Consider the following 22,345-nt stretch of genomic DNA (forward strand, 5'->3'; position numbering starts at 1 on the left):
AATTAACCCAACAGAGGGGTATGTTCTCCCCCTTTTTTACTCAGTGAGTGTGCGGCCCTACCCATATGCCGTGTACTATTATAGTAGTTCTGTCTGATACCTTTATTATTTATAAAACAATGGAACTAGACAAAACACATTTAAGATGCATTCTCAAGAATAAAAAGTCCCAATTGTATTATAAAAAAATGTTTTAGGCTACTTCTCAGAATATAACTTTGATGTTTAAATATTTTGTAAAACAAGACAGAGATACTGATTAAGAAAGTAATTTTTTTGTAACATGTAATGCAGGTTTTTGTACTAGCAAAGTCACAGTTTGCTTTTATTGCATAGAAAATAAAACTCCTCCTTTTTGTGTTTCACGGAAGAAAGAAAGTCAAACAGGTTTGGACCAACATGAGCATTCCCTTCCCTTATATGCCCTCTCGAAAAAGAACGTTTATAAGAGGCACATGGAGAAATGTTCATGAAATATACAGTGGAATGCAGACAGGTTGTTTCAACCCATATTTGGGTGAAAAATGGACAGACCCAAACATTGATTTAATTGAAAAAAATTAAATCAATGGTTGGGTTTTTCCATATTTGCCCCAAACATGGGTGGAAACACCCCTACATTCTTTAGATTGTGGGAAAATGAATGAATGGAAGCAAGACTTTTGACTCTTGTGTTCAAATCACTAAAGTGTGATTCCCTGAATATGCACCAGAGGTCAGAAGTGCTCTAGTGTGCACTGCAGTATATAGAGACACCAGCAGTTAATATGGGAGTTAGGCTCTACAATTGCATTTTACTTTAGGAGCAGTTGTGCTCCCATTTAAAACATTTAGGAGCACAGTCAATAATTTACAAGCACCTTTTGATTGATGACAAAAAATGTCTGGAGAATTCTTTCTCTATCTCTATCTATCTTTCTGGAGAATCAACATAGATAAAACGTTTTTTATTCTGTACAAACTAAATATTCTGTCCCCTTACAGTAACCCTACCCCTAACTACCCATCACAAAAAAACGTTCTGCATTTTTACATTATCAAAAGAACTCATCATGATTTATAAGCTTTTGTATCCATGTGGACCTCAATTTAGGTCCCTATAGTGACATGAGTCCCCATGAGTCTGTGTGTATTGCAGGTTGAAGTCCCAAATGCTGGGATTGAAAAACATGTACACGCATGTTCAAGATTCTGTGTTTAGCATATTTCTTGCAGACCTTTGAAAGGAATCACTCTAAAGTCATTTATTTTCTCTGTATTTTTATCTGCCGTCAGACTATCTGAGACGTTGCCATAATGTGTTGCTGTGTTGCGTCTTGCTTCAGACTTGACAGACAGACTGGCATAGCGTCATGCTTTCTAACCTCAAATCCACTTTTTTACCTATTATTTTGCAATTCCTGTGTTTATTGCACAAATAAAATACAAGAAGTTTGTATCAGTAGTCCCATATTCATCATAATTGTGACCACAGTCTGTTTACGATGTCTACCACTGTTACATGTTTACATCTACCAATGTCTTTTTACAATGTGTGAATATGTGTGTGTGTTATATATAAATATAATATAAACTCTTTGCTCGTCCCTCTATACATTAGATTGATTTTAATAACTTTATTGTATTTGAAGTGTGCACCAAGCAACAAGAAAATACAAGTATTGGATCAGTACTCAATTTCAATATTTAATGGCTCGGATTGGATTGGAGGGAAAATAAACCTGATCAGGACATCCCTATTTTAAATATAACACTTTGCAATGTAATATTACAATGCAGAAATAAGAAATGATAAAATAGTTTAAATATGGCTTTAAGTCACAGTCTTTGTCATTCAATATTTTCATTCATTCAATTTGTTCAAAAAGGAACGCTGCTGGGTTTCGCTCACACAACCATTCTGTTCTGGGTTTGTTTGGAACTATAGAGCGAAAACAAACCGTATTGTGTTTGTGTCTAAAACGTAGCACAATAATATTTACTTACAACTGTCAATATCACATTAACACACTGTAAACCTGAATAAGTTGGAGCTGCCTCAAATTTTTTAAGTTAAGAAAAATGAAGTTGAAGTAAGCATTTGTTGAATGAGGACAGCAATATAATAAATGTAAAATATCCGTTAATCTTGCACAATATATATATATATATATATATATATATATATATATATATATATATATATATATATATATATATATATATATATATATATATATGAATAATACTTAATTTTGGAATTTACTGTCCCTTTCGAGTGTGGCAAAGCATGCTGGGAAATAGAAATCCCAGCCCACTTTTGGTTTAATTTAAGTTAGTCTAAATCTAAAAGAAAAAAGTTCATAAAACTCAAAAACAATGAACCACTTCAGATGACTTAAAATGTGTACGTTTTGAGAACTCAAAAGAAAAAGAAAAATATAAATAGTCACAAAAGTTTGTTTGAACTAATGTGTTTAATTTGAGTTGGCTCTACTCAAACCAATTCATTAATTCATTATTTTGCACTTCAGGGTTTAGAGTGCAGTTGTGCTGATATTCGGGAAAACATTTCTCTTGCTCATGTGAGATTGCTTAAAGGGATACTTCACTGCCTTTTCATATTAAACTATGTTATTCCCTTAACTAAAACGAGTTGACACACACCTCTCTCGTCTCAGTGCGTGCACTTAATCTCTCTGACGCGCGGTGACGATCTGATAGCATTTAGCTTAGCCCACTAAGCCCAGTTCATTCACTATGGAACCAAACAGAGATCAAGTAAGAAGCGACCAAACACCTCCACGGTTTCCCTATTTAAATACAGTTACACGAGTAGTTGAACGATCTAGTATGGTGACAAAATAAAACGTGGCGCGTTTCTAATCGGATTCAAAAGGAGAACTATAATGTATGGCGGATTAGCACTTCTGAGAGTACTTCGGCTCGGCGCAGTAAAAAGTCCTGGCCGAAACATCTTTCCTCACTCTCTCATTTCTGTCAATAGGGAAATGTGAGGGAAGATGTTTCGGCCGGGACTTTTTACTGCGCCGAGCCGAAGTACTCTCAGAAGTGCTATGAACTGGGTTTAGTGGGCTAAGCTAAATGCTATCAGATCGTCACCGCGCGTCAGAGAGATTAAGTGCACGCACTGAGACGAGAGAGGTATGTAACAACTCGTTTTAGTTAAGGGAATAACATAGTTTAATATGAAAAAGCAGTGAAGTATCCCTTTAACCATTATACCTAAATTAAGGTAACTGTTTGGTTACTGACATTCTTGAAAAAAATCTTCCCTTGTCTTCAGCTGAAGAAAGAAATTCATACAGGTTTGAAATAACTTGAGGGTGAGTAAAGGATGACAGAATTTTCATTTTAAAGTGAACTATCCCTTTAATATAATCACTTGTGTTTAGGGTTAGTCATTTGAACAAACCTTGTGACACTGTTAAACTAGCAACTGCATTATGGTGGCGAGTTTTGTTTAAATCATTTCCCCTATTTTCTCAGAAGCCAGAATTTTCCAACAGTATTATTTTCCTTTCCTCTATTCTTTTTTCCCTCTCCTTCTTTACCTTCTTCTGCCCCTTGAACTCACTTGTGATGGAAGGGTGGCGGAATTCAATTTCGTGCAGTAAAAATTAAGACAAAGAGGCCGGAGTTTGTCTTGTCATTTTTGCAGAGGCACAGATTTAGATAAAGAGGGAGGAAAAACAACAGTGACGTATTGATCAAAGCCTGTCGGCCTCTTGTTCAGGAAATTGATCGTCAGGAATGGAAAGCTCTGGGAGATGACGGATGAAGGAGCAGAAGCTCTTGGCATGGGCAGCGTCTGCCTGCCTTCAAAGCCAATCTCTTGAGAAAGGCTTGAGTAACTGCAGAACCTGTTGCTACTATTGCTAGTATCTTTAAGAAACTACATGTGGATGAATCTCATGAGTATTTCACCCTACAGTTAGTCCCCATGAAATCAATATTTAAGTTTTTTGGATTTTAGTTTGAATATGTAAGTCTTACTGTTACCTTTAAGCTTCCGCTAATATGGATCAATGATTTTGATGACGTCACTCTGTGCTTCAGCTTCTCATCAGATTTTCTGTCCAATCAAATGCTCTCTAGAATCTGAAGCCCCGCCCCCTACATTATAACTAGACGCTGAAGCTGCGGCTGAAATCAGTCACTTTTTCGCACAGTTACAATTTTCTACATGGTGAATGGCACATAATGCACTATATAGGGGATATAAGTCCAGCTTTCCGTTAGTGTCGCATGAACCGATAGAGCTCCAGTCCAGAGACACGATCATGTGATCGAGTCGATGTAGACCAAAAAAACATATCAGACCCGTTTGAATTCTGCACAGAATGCTTTTTAAAGCGATATGGAGGAGATTAGGGGGAGACATGGTTAGAGATTAGGAGAAAACTGAGGCTTTACCGAGCTCAATTAGCCTGACAAGCCAGACCCACATCAAGATGTTTGGTCTGGAAACTCACCATAGACAGGGCTCAATCCGAGGGGCGGATAAACGGTTGTCTTTCAAACTCCCTCTGCACGCGATAGGATAGCGCTACAACCAACCAGAGCAATGAAGGTGAAACAGAGATTGTTGATAGATTAAACATTTGCCGTATCCGGTCGGCTAAAATCCGAACACATCTTCCCTTTTTAAGAATGACTTCAGTGCCGTTCTTTGTTCTTTTCTCAGAGAAAAGCTTAACTCCAAGTCTTCCAGAATCGCAGTCAAAGCTGATTCGAAAGATCGCCGCCGTTCGCCAGGTCTGTGTTTACTAGGAGCACGCAAACGCAACTCGGCCGTCATCATTATGGCCCCGCCCGCCAACTCTATACACGATGTGATTGGCCTGTCCAGAGTGAGAGGAATACAGCTCAGAAGGGTATTGAGAGTTCCTAGACGACACTTGAGGGCAAATTAAATTTGCTGCCGCTAGGGTGCGTCTAGATTTCTAGGCTAGAGCTCAATGGCTGTGACCAAGAGATTTAAACTAAAAGCTGTTGGCTATTTAAAACAAGGGGAGGAGCTGTTCAATATGTCATGCCCTGTCTTCCTGTTTCAGTGAAAATTTCATCAACACATTGAGTAAGGTTGTGCATTTCAAGGCACTTCAGTGGGACTTTAAAAGCTATGAAATTACATTTTTCATAGAAAATATAGATATTCTCTGACCTTTAGGATATTTTCTTGCATTGTGATATAATTTTTTTCTGTAATGCATCCAGATATTTTACATGAAGTTTCCCAAATCATTTGAATTCATTATGATGCATACATATTATTTTTAATTGAAATGACATTATAATGAGATTTGGGTTTGCATTTTTTCCTTCCAGAATTTCCCAATGCAAAAATAAATAAATAAATAATAATAATACAAAAATTGAATGTTGATGGTTCTTAAATATATAGGCTTTATTGTATTTGATGCTAATCTAATTTCTTATTTCTTTTATTTTATTTGAGTAAAGTGACAATGGTAGCTACTTCAGGAGGTGAGTATGTTATTGCGTTCATAAGCTGTGTGTGTAAAGAAGGAGAGATTTTGCAGTTTGTGTCTCTATATGTTTGTGTGTGTATTTTCTTAGACTTTGGTTCTCTTTGTTCTTCGTGTCAGAACACATTACCTGTTCTCTAACCATGTGTTCACATCTATAACCATCACTAGGGGTGTGAAGACACACACACACACACACACACACACACACACACACACACACACACACACACACACACACACACACACACACACACACACACATTCACATATTCAGCTGTTCTGAAAATAGATTGTAACGTGAAAGAATGTGAGGGTGAATCTCACAGAACCTGTCATTGAATGTGTCCAGGATTATTTCACCCCTCAAAAATATATAAAAAGAAATAAAATGAAATGATAAATATAATAATTATAATATAAAAATATAAATATGTAATATTTCTCATTAATGTAGGCCTATACATTACCATAAATTATATTATTTCAATTGGAACATAGATAATTGTAGAAATTGTTGCACTGCCTTTAATGTACGCTTGTTTATAATTATAAGAATAACACTTGAGAGTAATGGGAATGACAAGCTAAGAGACGTTAACACTTTTATTTTTTTTCATGTTCATGTTCATTTTTTAGTTTAATTTATTTTAGTTGTTGATGTCCATAAGAATATATTTCCGGTATAAGTACCTAAAACATTGCAATATATTTTGATAGCTCCTTTTCCCGGAGCTCTGATAGGAACAGGTTGATTTTGGCCTTTCTAATTAATAGTCATGAGCCTCTCTTCTGATTGGTCTGTTGTTTTCTGAGTGACAGACCAACCACAGGTAACAAGGGTCATGTGTGCTGTAGCCTGCTGTGGCTGCTGTGGATCACTGCTGAGGGAAATGCTGTCCGACCTTACATGTATGAGCTAGCCTAGAAATCTAGACGCACCCTAGCGGCAGCAAATTTAATTTGCCCGCAAGTGTCGTCTAGGAACTCTCAATTCCTATCTGAGCTGTATTCTTCACAATCTGGACGGCCCAATCACATCGTGTAGGTAGGCTATAGAGTCGGCGGGCGGGCCCATAATGACGACGGCCGAGTTGCGTTTGCGTGCTTCTAGTAACACAGAAACTGGCGAACGGTGGCGGTCTTTCGAATCAGCTCTGCCCGCGCCTCCGGAAGACTTGGAGTTAAGCTTTCCTCTGAGAAAAGAACAAAGACCGGCACTGAAGTCATTCTTAAAAAGGGAAGATGTGTTCGGAGTTTAGCCGACTGGATACGGCGAATGTTTAATCAGTCAGCGAGCTCTCCTTCACCATCGTTGCTCCGGTTGGTGTAGCGCTATCCTATCGCGTGCAGAGGGAGTTTGAAAGACAACCGTTTATCCCGGCCCTTTAATACTGCCTCATCTCATTAATTTACCTGATGGCTCAAACCACTTCCTAGTGGGTATCTCTCTCCTCCTACAGTTATGTCAACAGGGGGTCTGTTTACCAAGTAGCTGATGGGTGCTCCTGTCTGCCTTTTTAATAAAGCAATTTTATCCTCTGTAACTGAGAAGGTCCTGAAAAAGAATACCCTATCAATACAACGCTAGAGGTTTTATATGACAACTGTGCAGTACTTGGAAACCTGTCTCTAATGTTATAGTTTGTATATTATAGTATTATTTTATTATAATTAGGCTATTGATTGAATTTAAATTATTGTTAATTATTTCTATTCTCCTTAATCTGACCAACATTTCAAAACTGTTCACTGTTAATATGACCTATTGTATTGTTTTTATTTGTATGTCACTGTGAACAAAAGCGTCTGCCAAATCCCATAACTATAACCATAACCATAACCATAAGTTTCAACTTACCTGCTTCCTGAATACCGACAGTCGATTGGTCGCCGCATACGGTTTTCGTTGGCTTTAGCGACGATGATATTGGTACTGCCCTTATTTTGCTACCCCTTGGCTTGTGCCACTGCAGTGGTAGACTCGTGCAGGAGGACTTTGTTTGTGTTGTTGATGTAGGGCTCAGCTCAGCATCTTTGGCTCTTGCCAGGTCCAAGGCGTAGATTAGCCCCACGACGTGTGAGCAGTAGCCTGGCGCGCTAAAAATATAAGCGAGAGAATTATATCATTGCAAAGTGGTCTGGCTAATGTCTTGTGTTTATTCCACAAGACTTATGGATAAACTGTTTGATTTATAATTATTAAATTATGTTCTAATTTTACTTACCCTGCTGTGCATGAACATAACTGTTCCTCAATTTGTGTGTTTCCCATTTGAATGGTCAGAGTATGAGGCGGCTGCTGCTTGCGCTGGGATCTGTAGGCTTTGGCTTCAATTTTGATTAAATTATTTTCTAATCGGGTGCATATTATGTCGTGGATATATCCCTCAAATGCATACTGCAGTCCCTTTTGCCTGGCTCTCTCAGATATTTCACCTGTTCGCCAAAAATTACTTAGTATTTCCTCGGGAATGTCTGACACCGGCGCATACATAATGTAAATAGACGTGACAGGCGTAAAAGCTTGACAGGCGTAGCAACAGTAACTAAGGAGGGCGGGGCTTAGCAAAGGGTCAATTGAGCCCTGTCTATAATGAGTTTCCAGACCAAACATCTTGATGTGGGTCTGGCTTGTCAGGCTATGTATGAGCCAGATTCAGACCCCGAATCGGCGACGACAGGGGACAACCAACCACCTCTTCAAACGCGGTTACAGGATGTTTCAGAATGGTAATGTCCATGTCCCCCCTTTGTTTTGCGTTATTGTAAGATTATTATGTTTACCGATACATCAATGATGCACACACAATTCACGTTTACGGGAAAAAGTTACATTTTAGTTTGTTCATCAAATTCGGGTTAAATCTCCAACATTCTGTATGTAGCCTAAGCTCATAGGTAGTTATACATTAAATTTGAAGCACTTGTTTTATATTATGCAGTGTTGGTTGAAACTAGTTAAATTAGTTACTGTAATTTAATTACTCTCCCTGAAAAAGTAAAGTAGATTACTCTTATTTTCATTTAATTACATTTACTTAAAATGTAAGTGAACTAAATACTGTGTATAGACTGTATAACAATTAGGCTATATATAATACAGTAGTTGAAATTACATCAAAATTTGAATTCTAACTTTAAAATGCATGTTTTTATCCTTAATACTTTGGTCAGTTAATAAGAAAAATGTATGTAATTTTATATTAAAGGGTTACTTCAGCGATTAGCATATGGCTTTGTATCAGTAGAAACCCTGGAGAATATTCAAATGATTGTGCTTTCCCCCCTCATATCCCCCTGAGACAAGAGATTTATGCATTTTATTTCTGGAAAAATTCCTCCTGATGCAAATTGACGATTTTTGCATCATAGGAGGAATGTTTGCCCAAAGGCTAAAGACTTCAGCCAGCAGAGGGAGCCATTTCAGCATGTTTTGAATCCACCCATGGGGGATGGGCATAGTTGCCAGGGTCGCGGTTTTCCCGCACAATTGGGCTATTTTAAAAAAGGAGTTGCGGGAAAAATTACGGAGCCACGAAGCCGCGGGTTGCGGTTTTTTGGGCTACAATTAAAAAGTACCGCGGCCGCGAAACAATATAAAAGAGCCAAAGAAAAAATTAAATGGAACGGTTTATTAGTGGGTATTGATCCCCGGGAACGAATTCACATGGCAACAACCGCTCCACGTGAGTAGACACGTCACTTGAGCATTTCACAAATCAAGCATCATCCCGTCACATGAGTTATGCCTTTGGTGGTGGAAGCATCGGTTCGGTTGTCCGTGGATGAACAAGCAGCACTATAAAATGTCAGGTAAATGGAGAAAACCATCACCACAGATGCTTTCTTTCTTTACTGCTGAAATCTATTCAGCACCACATGAGAAGGGTGGGGAAGAGACTAGCATATGTCTAAATGAAGACAGCCCTGAGATTGTAAACTGTACACACACACACACAATTTTGGAATCGACTATTTTGATTGTTTTTAAAATAAGTATCTTCAACAAAGCTATGCTAATGTTGACTGTAATATTGTGAAATATTATTAAAATATAAAGAAACTGTTTTCTATTTGAATATAGTAAAGTGTAATTTATTCTGTGATTTAAAGCTGTTTTCAGCATCATTACTCCAGTCTTCAGTGTCACATGATCCTTCAGAAATCATTATAACATAATTATTTCCTCCTCAACAAACATATGGTTATTATCAATGTTAAAACACTTTTAGGATTATTTAATTAATAGAAAGTAAACAAAAACAAAACAGTATTCATCTGAAATAGAAAACTTTACATTGTACTACCGGGGTAGGGGTAAACAAAGAAAGGAATACATTTATTCAGCAAGGATGCCTTTAAAATTAATTAAGTGACGGTATAGACGTTTATAAAGTTGAAAAAGCTTTATATTTCAGATAAATGCTGTTCTTTTGAACTTTCTATTAATTAAATAATCCTGAAAAAAAAAACAGTTTTCAACATTGATAATAATAAATAGTTCTTGAGGAGCAAATCATCATCTTACAATGATTTCTGAAGGATCATGTGACACTGAAGACTGGAATAATTCAGCTGAAAATTCAGTTTTGAATCACATAAATAAATTGCATTTTAGATTATATTAAAAAAAGTTATTTTTAATAGTTATTTATTTCATGTACAAATATTTCACAATAATACTGTTTAGCTGTATTTTTGATCAAATAAATGCAGCCTTGGTGAGCAGAAGAGACTTTTTTTTTAAAAAAAACAATACATTTTATATCAATTTTATATATGAGTTTATTTGTGGGCCCTTTATGGGAATCCAGTGGTTGTCTAATCTGATTGGACACTGAAAAATTGGGCTAGTTTTCATTCCATTTTGAGTTGTCATTAGGCTAGAAATATTTCTGGGACCTGGCAACCCTGGGGATGGGAGATTACACTCAGCTTGCAGGGAGAGCTCAGCTGGCAGCTACAGGCACTCATTTAAACGGACTATGGTGAGCAATGTAAGTCTTTTAACTTCTCAAATTAATTTCTATGAAAGTTAAGCTTGCAAAGGCATGAACTGAAACGCGCCAGACTGAACTCGCGTTGTGAATGTATGCCGCGAGTGTAGTCGCGATTACCTCAGCTCTCATCACTCCTGCAGTTAGTGCTCAGTGCTGTGAGACTCGCGTGGTGACTTACTCATTATATTGAACAAACACGTTCAGTTTTTATTTGTGGTGTCTTCTCTGTTCTCTAACTCAGTCACAGTAATGAAGTTGGTGGCGTTGGGAATTGCCTCACAGGGCAGCGAAGCCCTGGGAATTGTATTCTTTCATCCCCATGGGACAAAAATACATTTTCTGTCTTTTCTCAGTCAAGAAGACACCAAATACAAAAATAATTTCACATTTCTACTGCATTGATGACCCAGTTTAAATACAGATTCATCTTCCCAGTGCTGAAGTACCCCTTTAAGTATTTGAATGAATTAAAAAAGCTGTTTCATGTCTATCCTTGAATCACTAGTTGAGGTTGATATAGGATTTAGAAAGTAATAAGTAATCGTTTTTGGAGAGAGTAATTTGTACAGTAATCTAATTACATGATTAGAGATGTAATTAGTAACTAGTAATTAATTAGGCTACTTTTTTTAGAGTAACTTACCCAGCACTGATATTATGTAACATTAGCAAAAACCGAATGCTGTAAACTACGTAACTATTGCTTTCCTGATACAGTAAGTTTCTCGAAAGGTGTACTTGTAACTGTGTAAGAACGCGAGAACATTGCTCCAAAGAGACGGACAGGGCAATCTTGTTAAACTATGAAATAATATTTGTTACTGAAACTATGGTAATGCAGGGCTGTCAGTGGGCTTGGCATGAGGAACGTGACTTCACATTCCTAAGAGAATCAAAACGGCTTATCTAATAAGGCTGCTTTGGTTTAATGGGGATTAAAAAATAAGGAGTGGGTGGATTTTTATCATTTTAGGGTGAATGTGTTCACACACTGTCAACCAAACATCTTGTAAAAGTGGATTATGCATAATATGTGACCTTTAATGAACGCATGGCTGTGACGCTGTAATATTTATTTCTGAATGACCAGATTTTGCAGTTTAATTTCAAAATCAAGCTGACTTGAATCAAGTTATCAAGTCAAGTCACCTATAGCACTTTATACAGTACAGATGGTTTCAAAGCAGCGTTTCAATGCAAATCAACTCTAAAAAGACAACAGTAAACAGTCATTATTCAGGTGAAATCAGATCAGTGTTGATACAGTTCAATAACCGTGTAAAGTTAATCAATCATGGAACGAGCTCCAGAAGCTCTGGAGACAACAGTGATGTCATCGTCCAGTTCAGTTCAGATCTCGTCCAATAGTTTCAGTGCAGGCAAGTCAATAATATTGCCAAATATTCAGTGTCCCTCCCCACCCAACTTAGCAAGCCAAAATGTGACAGTGGCAAGGAACCCAAACTCCATCGGTGACAAATGGAAGAAGAAAAAAAATTCTTCCAAAAATCCAGTTATCCATGCTATTCCCCCTTTTAAGCCACTACACTTTGAAAACATATTTTTATTTGCTGTTTAATGGTGAAATGTCATCTGAATAGAGTGACTTGAAGGTGAAATACCAGCTCACGTATTTGTCTAGTCATCCTTTCTTCTCATCCATCACAGTTAGTGTTCAGATGTGACCTAGTGATACAGAGCTGTCGTACACACACTGAGATGATTGATTGGTCGACCTCTGTCCATGGTAAAGGTGATATTTAGGATCTTTTCTTTTACTGAGGCAAAGGCATTCAGTATGATTTATGAAAGGAAATAAAAGACTCTTCTTTGACTATAAACTACATCATTATCATGGCCATGAGAAGCTGCCTATGGAATTATTGCTGTAGTTTGTGAGACCATTAAGAAGCTGAGAATGTTTTGAGTAATAAGTCAGTGTTGTATAAAGTTTACAGTATACTTGAACTGAAGAAAAGATACCTTTTTTGGAAAGTGACTCATAGATGACTTTTGGAAAGTAAAATTTTTAAGGAATTTAAATGTACTGCACTTTTGTTTCTTTAAAGAGTCTTGTCTATTTACAACAAACAAGCCGTTTCATTTTGTACAGACTCTTCAGAAGTTGTCGAGTTGTGATTAGTATGGATAATAATAAATGTATTTAAGTTATTGTATAAATGATTGCAGTTTTCTAAAAAGCATATAAGCCACTGGTGCATTAACACTTGTGCCATGCAAAATTAGTTTAGCATGGATAACTTTTTTTCTCTAATCAAAATGTTTCAAACATAAAATGTTTCTGGTAACATTGTTGTAGTCAAGTCAGATGTATATAGAGTTCCCTTTATCGAGGGAACTCGCACTGCGTCGTCGAGTGACGACACTCTGGGGAACGCCCCCACCGTGAGGCCTCTGAAGGATGAATGGAATCTGTCACCAATCTGATTGGTGCTACGTCATGACGTGGTATGTGACGGCATATGCGGAAGCTATAAGAAGACGCCGGCACATAGTACAGATAGCTTTTGCTCTTCAGCGGAGGCGCTCTGTGTTGATATTGTTTATTGTCTGTTCCAAATATAAAGCAAATAAGCATGGCCAGCTAGCAGTTTAGACAGTGTGTGCACCTGTGCCCGTAATGAATGCGGGCACGGGTGCACAGCTGTGTGTGCAGCACGCTCAGGCGGCTCTCGAGGGGGCCGCCTGCAGCAAGTGTGAGAAGCTGCCACTCCGAATGCTGCACTCGCGGCTGGCTGTGTTCACCGAGATTGGCCAGGCTCGCGAGCCTCAGGGATTGGGTCCCGCGTCTGTTGAGGCAGCGTGGCGCCGATCATGGGGCTCTCAATTGGATCTCGCGACGGGAGGCGGGCATGCTGAGGCATCTTCCCACTCCTCATCCGAGGATTCAGAAGCTCTCCCGCCTCGTGCGGAAGCCCGCGATGGGGCTTCTTCTCGCGAGGCGGATAACCCAGTGCTGATGCTGTCTGATTCTGAGGGGTCAGATCAGTTCAGCCTGGAGGTGGGTGAAGTGAAGGTGGATTCACCTCTTTACTCTCCCTCTCAGTAAGAGCTGGTGGATGTGCTGACCCGCGCTGTGGCCAAGTTAAGCATTGAATGGGCACAGGAAAAAGTGGAAGTCCAGCCTGTGAGCAAGCTGGATGGACGCTTTTTCAAAAAGCGGGCTCAGTCACCACGATGGGGCTTGCTGTTTTCCCCAGACTTACACAATGAGTTGTGTAATTGCATCGTCGGCCAGGCTCGCGGCCAGGCTCGCGGCCAGGCTCAATGAGTTGTGTAAGTCGTGGGAAAAACCATACTCACCACGCCTATCGAACCCCCCGGTGATGGATTTCAGGTGTGTTGTCAGCGCATCTGAGACTGACTACGGAGCGACCGGGCCTGTGTACCGTGGGTAGGGGGTACAGACTGCAGTTCAGAGTTCCACCCCCGAAGTTCAACGGTGTGGTCTGGACCGTGGTCCCCCCGGCCCAGAGGCAGGTTATGGAACAGGAAGTACGCTCCCTGCTGGTCAAGGAGGCCATAAAACATATTACTCCACCAGACAGGGAGACAGGCTTTTACAGCTGTTGCTTCATTGTTCCCAAGAAGGATGGGGGGGTTGCGTCCGATAATAGATCTGAGGTACTTGAATCGGTCTCTGAGGAGATTCAGGTTCAAGATGCTCACCATTCCAGCCATCGTGAGTCAGATCCAGTTCGAGGACTGGTTCGTCACTATAGATCTAAAGGACGCATACTTCCACATCTCCATCCTCCCTGCCCTTAGGAGGTTCCTGAGGTTCGCTTTCGGGGGCAAAGCGTACCAGAATCGGGTTCTTCCTTTTTGGCCTAGCTCTTTCCCCTCCCACCTTCACCAAGTGCATGGATGCTGCGCTGGCCCCAATCAGGCTCCATGGCATCCGTGTAACTCAATTATCGAATTATCAATTATCATATTGACCCAGTCTCGAGAGATGGCAGTTCGGCATCGAGATGACGTTCTGTCCCATCTGAGGTGCTTGGGGCTGAGACTGAACACAAAGAAGACTGTGTTGACACCTTCCCAGAGAACCATGTTCCTGGGAATCGTATGGGACTCGACTACGATGCGGGCCCGAATGTCCCCCGCTTGTGTCGAGTTCATACGGGCAGAAGTCTCAGCGATAAAGCTAGGCCAAAGCCGCACTGTGAAGCAGTTCCAGAGACTGCTGGGTCTCATGGCAGCAGCCTCCAACGTGGTTCCGTTCGGCCTGCTATACATGAGACCGCTCCAGTGGTAGCTGGGAACCAGGGGGTTTTCCCCGAGGGGAAATCCTTTTCGTATGATCAGGGTAACGCGCAGATGCCTTTGTTCCCTCGTCATATGGAAGAATCCTGGGTTCCTGTCCCAAGGGCCAGTGTTGGGAGTGTCATGTTGCAGGAAGATCCTCTCAACAGACGCCTCCCTCACGGGCTGGGGCGCAGTCATGGAAGGCCGGTTTGCGAGAGGTCTGTGGGGGCCCCAGCATTTTTCTTGGCACATCAATTGCCTAGAAATGTTGCCGGTTTACAAATTTCTGAGGAGCTTTCTCCCGGACCTCCACGGCCACCATGTCCTGATACGGTCCGACAATATGTCCGTGGTATCGTATCTGAATCATCAGGGGGGTCTGAGGTTGCGCCCATTATGCAAGGTGGCTCACCAGATCCTCCTGTGGTCCCAAGGGAAACTGTCGTCTCTCAGAGTGATTTATGTCCCAGGGGACCAAAACCATGGAGCAGACGTCCTGTCGAGGCAGGGGCTGAGGCACGGGGAGTGGCGATACTCACCCCCCCCCCCACCCCTGAGGTGGTGGAGGCCATGTGCGAAAGGTTTGGCCCAGTGGAAGTGGATCTGTTCGCGTCTCTCGAGCTGTGGGACCTCTGGGTCTGGCCCTTGAGGGGGCTCAGTACCTAGGGGATGGCCTGTCAGCCGATGTAGAGCTCCTTCTACGAGGAGACTGTACAGCCTTAAGTGGAATGTCTTTTCCAACTGGTGTCGAGAACGGGAGATGGACCCAGTCAACTGCGGTGTGGCATCATTGCTGGAGTTCCTCCAAGACCGTTTCTCCACCGGCCTAATCCCATCAACTCTGAAGGTGTACGTGGCTGCCATAGGGGCTTTCCACTCGCCTATAGATTCTGGACCGTTGGGTAGGCACCACTTGGTTATACGGTTCCTCCGTGGGGCTCGGAGGTTGAGGCCTGCGGCTCATTCCAGAGTTCCAGCCTGGGATCTGGCAGTGGTTCTTGAAGGATTGGCCGAGGCCCCCTTTGAACCATTGGAGTCGGCTGAGACGAGAAACCTGACCCTTAAAGTGGCCTTTCTCCTCGCCATCACTTCTCTGAGGAGAGTGGGGGACCTCCAGGCCTTGGCGGTAACGCCAACTTGCCTGGAGTTTCCCCGGGCAGGGTGAAGGCCATTTTACACCCCAGGCCGGGCTATGTGCCCTAGGTTCCATCTGTGGGGATGAGGTCAGTGTTTCTTCAGGCTTTTCATCCTCTGCCTCATGCGGCGGCTGAGGAAGCTAGGTTGCACCTGCTCTGCCCGGTTAGGGCCTTGAGAATTTATTATGAGAGGTCAGCACAGTGGAGGAGATAGGACCAGCAGTTGGTGTGTTTTGGCTTACCCAAGAAACGGCTGCCTGTGGCGAGGCAGACGATCAGTAATTGGATCATCCAGGCTATAGCCACGGTTTATCGGGTGGGCAGTCTGCCTTCACCCATGGCCGTGAGGGCTCACTCCACGAGGGGCTTGGCCTCCTTGGTGGCCCTCCTTTTGGGAGCTTCGCTTATCGAGATTTGCGAGGCGGCGGGTTGGGCCAATCCTCACACCTTTATAAGATTTTACAAGCTGTCTCGTCGCCACACCTTCCACGCTATGTTCCACTACGCTACGCTTCTTTACTATGTGCCAGTGTCCTCTTATAGCTTCCGCATATGCCATCACATGCTACGTCATGATGTAGCACCAATCAGATTGGTGACAGATTCCATTCATGCTTCAGAGGCCTCACGCTGGGGGCGTTCCCCAGAGTGTCGTCACTCGACGACGCAGTGTCTCGTTCCCTCTCAGGGAACAAGGGTTATAGTCATAACCCGAGACGTTTACCACAATACACATTGTTTCAAAGCAGCTTTACAGAAAATTATGATGTTAATGTTTATAATATCATAATATCTTCATGCCTTATAGCTGTACATATATACAGTACACACACACACACACACACACACACACACACACACACACACACACACACACACACACGTTAGTTATAAGCACATATAAACACAAACCTTTATGTTAGATGCGATTAATCGTAACTAATCAATTGATCATTCAAATATATACAGCTCTGGAAATGTTTATTTTTTTATTTTGCTATTCTGCTAAAAGTCTCCTGAAATCCTTTGTTCGCTGCCATAGTGTGTTGTTTTAGATGACGCAGCCAGCCAATGAGATCATATTGAAAGTTTTGAACTTTTGCTTGTCCTCTCAGGAGTGATGCACCTAAAAGAAGTCTCTTAAAATCACTGTTCTGTTCCTCAGACCTCTGAAGAGCCATAATCGCATGTGACGTAAATCAAGTCTTCTTGCCCGAGGCTCGTGTGTATCAGCTCAATACAGCAGGTGAGAGTTCTTAACGCAGAAATGAGGTTGTCTGAGTTACATCAGATAGGAGAGCGATAGAGCTAATGCTTTCATCAGGAGAAAAGATGACAGGGATGCTTTGGCTTCGGAGAAGTGGAAGAAAGAGAGTCGGGTCTGAATAAAGGCATCATATTTTATGATCCCTTAGATGGGCTGACAGAGACAAAGTCAAAAGTTCTTCACAGACAGTCTGTAGTAAAAAGCCAAATAAACTTTAATCAATGCTTGTTGTGAGTCACGAAGGGCTCAAAGGGGCTTTGATTGGGGAAATGTAGTGATAACCAGTTTTAAAAAACGTTAACACTTAAAGGGTTAGTTCACCAAAAAATGAAATTGATGTCATTAATGACTCACCCTAATGTCGTTCCACACCCGTAAGACCTCCGTTCATCTTCAGAACACAGTTTAAGATATTTTATATTTAGTCTGAGAGCGTATCTAAGTGTATGCACACTATACTGTCCATGTCCAAAAAGGGAATAAAAACATCATCGAAGTAGTCCATATGAGACATCAGTTAGTTAATTAGAGTCTCTTGAAGCATCGAAAATACATTTTGGTCCAAAAATAACAAAAAGTACGACTTTATTCAGCATTGTCTTCTCTTCCGTGTTTGTTTTCAAACCTCAAATAAAGATTAAAACGGTTATGAATCAGTGAATTGATCAATGATTCGGATAGCCAGTGTCCCGTGATTTCAGCAGTTTGGCAGTTTGACACGCGATCCGAATCATTGATCGATTGAGACTTCTATAAAAAAACTTAGTCACCAAACTTTTGAACAGTGTATATAGATGGATTGTAATTATTATGTTTTATGCAAAAATGATAACCATGAAAGAAGTCTGTACTTGTCCACTATATACTACACAGCACTAAAGGGACATGGGGATGGAAAACAAATAGGATTTTGATGCTTTTTGCATTATCTTGCAAAAGTTTTGGGTTCCCCAAGAAACTTTGCATACACTTGCAAAGAAAAGTTTTACAAGCGAACACAGTTTCTCAGTGGAATGCAAAAGCATTGACATCTGTAACAATTTCCACTGAGAGGCAAGTTGAAGAATCCAAGTGCAGTCTCTTTATTAAACTCAAAATCATAAACATAAAACAAAGACTTGGCAAAACAATGGCTTGACTTGGCATGGCATGGCAAACCATAAAACTCACCCACACAGTGGGTTACCACATACAATATCAGACCAAAACGCACGGCAAACACAAGGGCTTAAATAGCCTACACATGGGCTAATGACAAGACAGGGGACATCTGTGAACAATGACGAACCAATAAACCAATGACAACATGACACAGGAACACAAGACAAGAGAGCACATGGCAGGATCACATGAGGGCAAGGAGTCACATGACAAAACAGAACGCATGACTGGGAACAAAGCAAACTGAGAAACGTAACAGTGAGCATGGCAAAGTCAAAAACATGAACATGAAACATAACCCAAACACCCTGTGACAACATCATTTTTCATCAGCAATATTCTATGAAATATTCTGTTTTCTGAAGTCAGGTAGTTTTCAGATATCGTTGTTAGCGTATGATTAGATGTGTCGTCTGAAAACACCTTTCACCAGGTTTGACGTTAGTGATGACATAACTGATCTTGCAAGTTTGAAATTGTGATAATAATGAGAAGTTTGGATGGGAAGATTTTCAGTGAATGTAAAAGACTAATGCATGAGTCATACGGACTGTTTTTAGGATTCTTTTGTGGCCTTTTTTAGAGCTCAGCTGCGTCTACATTCATTCACTTGTGTGAGAAAGAGCAGCGGCGTAAATGTTCTGCCTTTTGTTCCGCAGGAGAAAGAAGCTCATACAAGTGCGGAGCGACGAGAGGGTGAGTAAATGATGACAGAATTGTCATTTTTGGGAAAAGTATCCCTTTCTATCTAATATGCCCTCACTTGGCCAAGACAGGAATGTCACCTTATGCTGCAGCAACCTCAACACATCTAATAAATATGCCACAGCTTTCTTCTTGATACCTTTATGCAGTCCTTCATTTACCCTTCATCTATTCTATGCTCTACTGATTCATGGTGGCTTTTTTCCTCTGTTTTTTTCCAGCACAACCTCATGCTCCCATCTGATGACCCCTGATATCCTCCTGTCTGACCATCCTGCACCCCTCCTCCTCCTCCTCTTCATCATCATCATCCGCAGCCGTCTGCCGTGTCTCTCCCTGTCCCTCTTGTGCATCTCCGGCATCCTCTGGTTTAATTAAATGGCCTGGCAGGCACGCACGTACGTACGTACACGCACACACACACACACACACACACACACACACACACACACACACACACACACACACACACACTCAAGCGCTGATGATGATATACTCGGCCTTAAAGGGACAGCTCACCGAATTCTTTCATTTACTCATTCCAAACTCGCATGCTGTTATTTTTGTTTGCAACACAAAAGGAGAAATTGTCAAGCAAACTCATGCACTTATATTTATAGTCTTCATGACTAAACTACATTTGTCATGTTGTCGTGACCTATCGTGTCAGTTGCATGTCTTTACTGCCATTCACACATCATTTCCCGTGGCCTCATGTGATAGTAAAGCGTCCACTGGATGCGCACTTTAGTCTCGCCAGAAGTTGCAGGTTCTGCTGGTACATTTTGCCTAGTTTTTGTGAAACTTTCTTTTTCGTTGTTCAACTTCAACTTTTGTTGAAACTGAACAGTTTTTCGCCTACTTATAGTAGTCAAGTGTGTTATTTTGGACAAGCCAAATCACTGTAAAAAATAAGTTGTTGTTTCGTGCTGCCTTGATTTTAAGTTTCGTCAGCTTGAAATATGAAGTTTTACTAAATTACAACTTGGATATATTGGAGTTAAGTACTTAACATTTTTAACACGATCGCTTACTTTTTTTTAAAAGTTGATACAACTTTTAAAGCTACACTGTGTGATATTTTCCCCCATCTAGCGGTGAAAAGGTATATGACCATCCAGTGAATAATAGTTTCTGTTCCTCTCAATTTCGATATCGTTTCAACTCCTACGGTGGCCGATTTAGTCATGGCTTCCAGTTCGACCTCTTTGGTGAGTGTTGCTTCAAGTGATGAGGTTACTTTTGAAAACTATTATAATTTGCAGTTTTTTAATTTGCCAAATGATCTATGATCAAATTAATCTATGTCAAATGAATAATAGTTTTACGTTTTTGTTATTTTTTACCATTTGATTGCTAACATCAAGCATGCAAGCTAATCTTAGTAAAGTAACTTTTATCAGTGCTATCGTTATTCTGTATATTGTACGACACCACTAGCGTAAGGCAAACAAATTATAATGCAATTAAAATATTAATCTCATGTTATCCGTCATAGAACACGGATTTATGTTATAAGGTAAACGATACTTTTTCATCATTGACGCGAGGAAAACTGTCCTAGACGTCGTTCTAGTGTTATGCACAGCACACCATGATATAATTAGCCAAGCAACTATAAAACTTCCAATATACACAAATAGGCCGAATTAATATTACCTGTCGAGAAGAAAGCAGGAAACGTCGGCGTTCTTTTTAAAATCGTTGCTCCTCATGAGGTCTTTCCATCTTGGAAAGGCCACTCCAGTATTTACTTTTGTCTTGTTGATTTGCCCGTTGTGTTGCCGTCTTAATTCTCTTTTCCGTTTCCTTGGCGACTCTGATACATATCCCGCAATGTTACTAGGTCCCCGACCCGGGTCGAATTCGGTAATCAATTCCGGGACGTGGTTGCTTTCACACAGAAGGCAACCCGGCAATGTTCCGGGAATATTGCGGGTCGGACGAGCAGTGTGAAAGAGGCTTAAAGCCCATCTTTCAAGTTGAAGATCACTGTGAATGAACGTGTAGATAAATAGTATAGGAACTTGACTTGCGTGAAGAAATGAATCATAAATGTGCATCATTAAAACAGTTTTTTAAAAGAAATTGTGAGTAAAATTACTTCCGTTGTGAAAAACGCTCTGATCGGAAGTGACGCAACAGCCGGTACACATCGTCTCTTTGTAATGGAGTCAGACAGAGAAGAGGTTGCAGTTGGGATAAATGTCAACTTTTACGATGGGCTATTGCCGTATAATTACGAGCCGCCTAGGCGAGAGGGGGGACAGGGAGAGTTAAGGGGAAGGGTAAATGGACAGAGGAGAGAGATAGAGTTGTGGGATAACTACGTACACGTTGCTGCATTAGTTTTGGCTTTTGTTCACACAGCGCTCGTCCCGGGTCGAACCCCGCAATGTTACTAGGTCCCCGACCCGGGTTCAATTCGGTAATTAATTCCGCGACGTGGTTGCTTTCACACAGAAGGCGACCCGGCAATGTTCCGGGAATATTGCGGGTCCGACGTGCAGTGTGAAAGGGGCTTTGGTGAGTGACCACAGGGTAACGTTATAGCTAATTGTGGCTAACGTTGTCTCCATGTTTATCACATTGCAGTATCTTTAATAAATCATATTTAGCAATATTGTTGTCGACTTTGTTGTTTTTCAAGCATCCATGTAGATTGTCACCATCTATTCCAGCAATATGTGTCTTAAAATAATTAATTTAGATCCCAGATTTTAAATGAATGTTTTAGGATGTAGGCTATAGCTTACATATGTGACGGTCAGATAGGGATAGACATTCTGTGCATTTCTACACAACATAGTTTATCGTGAAATTTTGTAGAAATTGCTAGCTGATGTTTAATCATGAACTACTTTTAGACCTAGGTGCCCGCTCCGCATGTTCTGCTTCTGCAGATGTCAAGCGTTTGGGCCGTATATCTGAACAACATAACCGGACAGCTGGAATGCCGAGCTTAGTCGGCTGTTATACTACTCACCTCTTAGTATTTCCGACGGACATAATGTAAATGAGCTCACATGTACTGTGGAGTACGTGTATGAAAGCAGTTAGTCTTTCGGCTAGGATGGGAATATGCTGTTCATGTAAATACAGTCATTGTAACAACGATCTTTTATTGATTCACCATTGTGACAACAGAATTCACCATTGTGACGACTCAAACCTACTATAACTATAATTACGATAACGAAAATCTCTATTTTCTGTTTTCCACCTCTCAGACTACGTAAACCCACAATGAGAGCCAGGGCTGCAGCGCCTGTGTTTGCCTGTCGTTGAGTCATATGACGCGTTCTCTGG

The 22,345-nt window shown here is 40.9% G+C and overlaps 2 protein-coding genes across 9 annotated transcripts in view; one reads left to right on the plus strand and one right to left on the minus strand.

Annotated features, from left to right (window-relative positions):
* Positions 1-22,345, minus strand: part of crybb3 (crystallin, beta B3) — a 783,391-nt gene that overhangs the window by 144,424 nt on the left and 616,622 nt on the right. The window lies entirely within an intron of this gene.
* Positions 8,211-22,345, plus strand: part of LOC137071536 (proteoglycan 4) — a 163,871-nt gene continuing 149,736 nt past the window's right edge. For 3 of the 7 annotated variants that reach the window (XR_010904442.1, XR_010904443.1, XM_067439639.1), the window contains exons 1-4: positions 9,256-9,308; positions 17,069-17,149; positions 18,991-19,027; positions 19,258-19,434. The gene's annotated coding sequence lies outside the window, so the exon portion shown is untranslated. Of the gene's footprint in view, positions 8,226-9,255; positions 9,309-17,068; positions 17,150-18,990; positions 19,028-19,257; positions 19,439-22,345 lie in introns of those variants that run through there. The other 4 variants (XM_067439635.1, XM_067439638.1, XM_067439636.1 and 1 more) reach the window with 3 other exon arrangements.

This window comes from Pseudorasbora parva, chromosome 3 (assembly GCF_024679245.1).
Source record: "Pseudorasbora parva isolate DD20220531a chromosome 3, ASM2467924v1, whole genome shotgun sequence".
In the NCBI taxonomy this organism is placed as follows: Eukaryota; Metazoa; Chordata; class Actinopteri; order Cypriniformes; family Gobionidae; genus Pseudorasbora; species Pseudorasbora parva.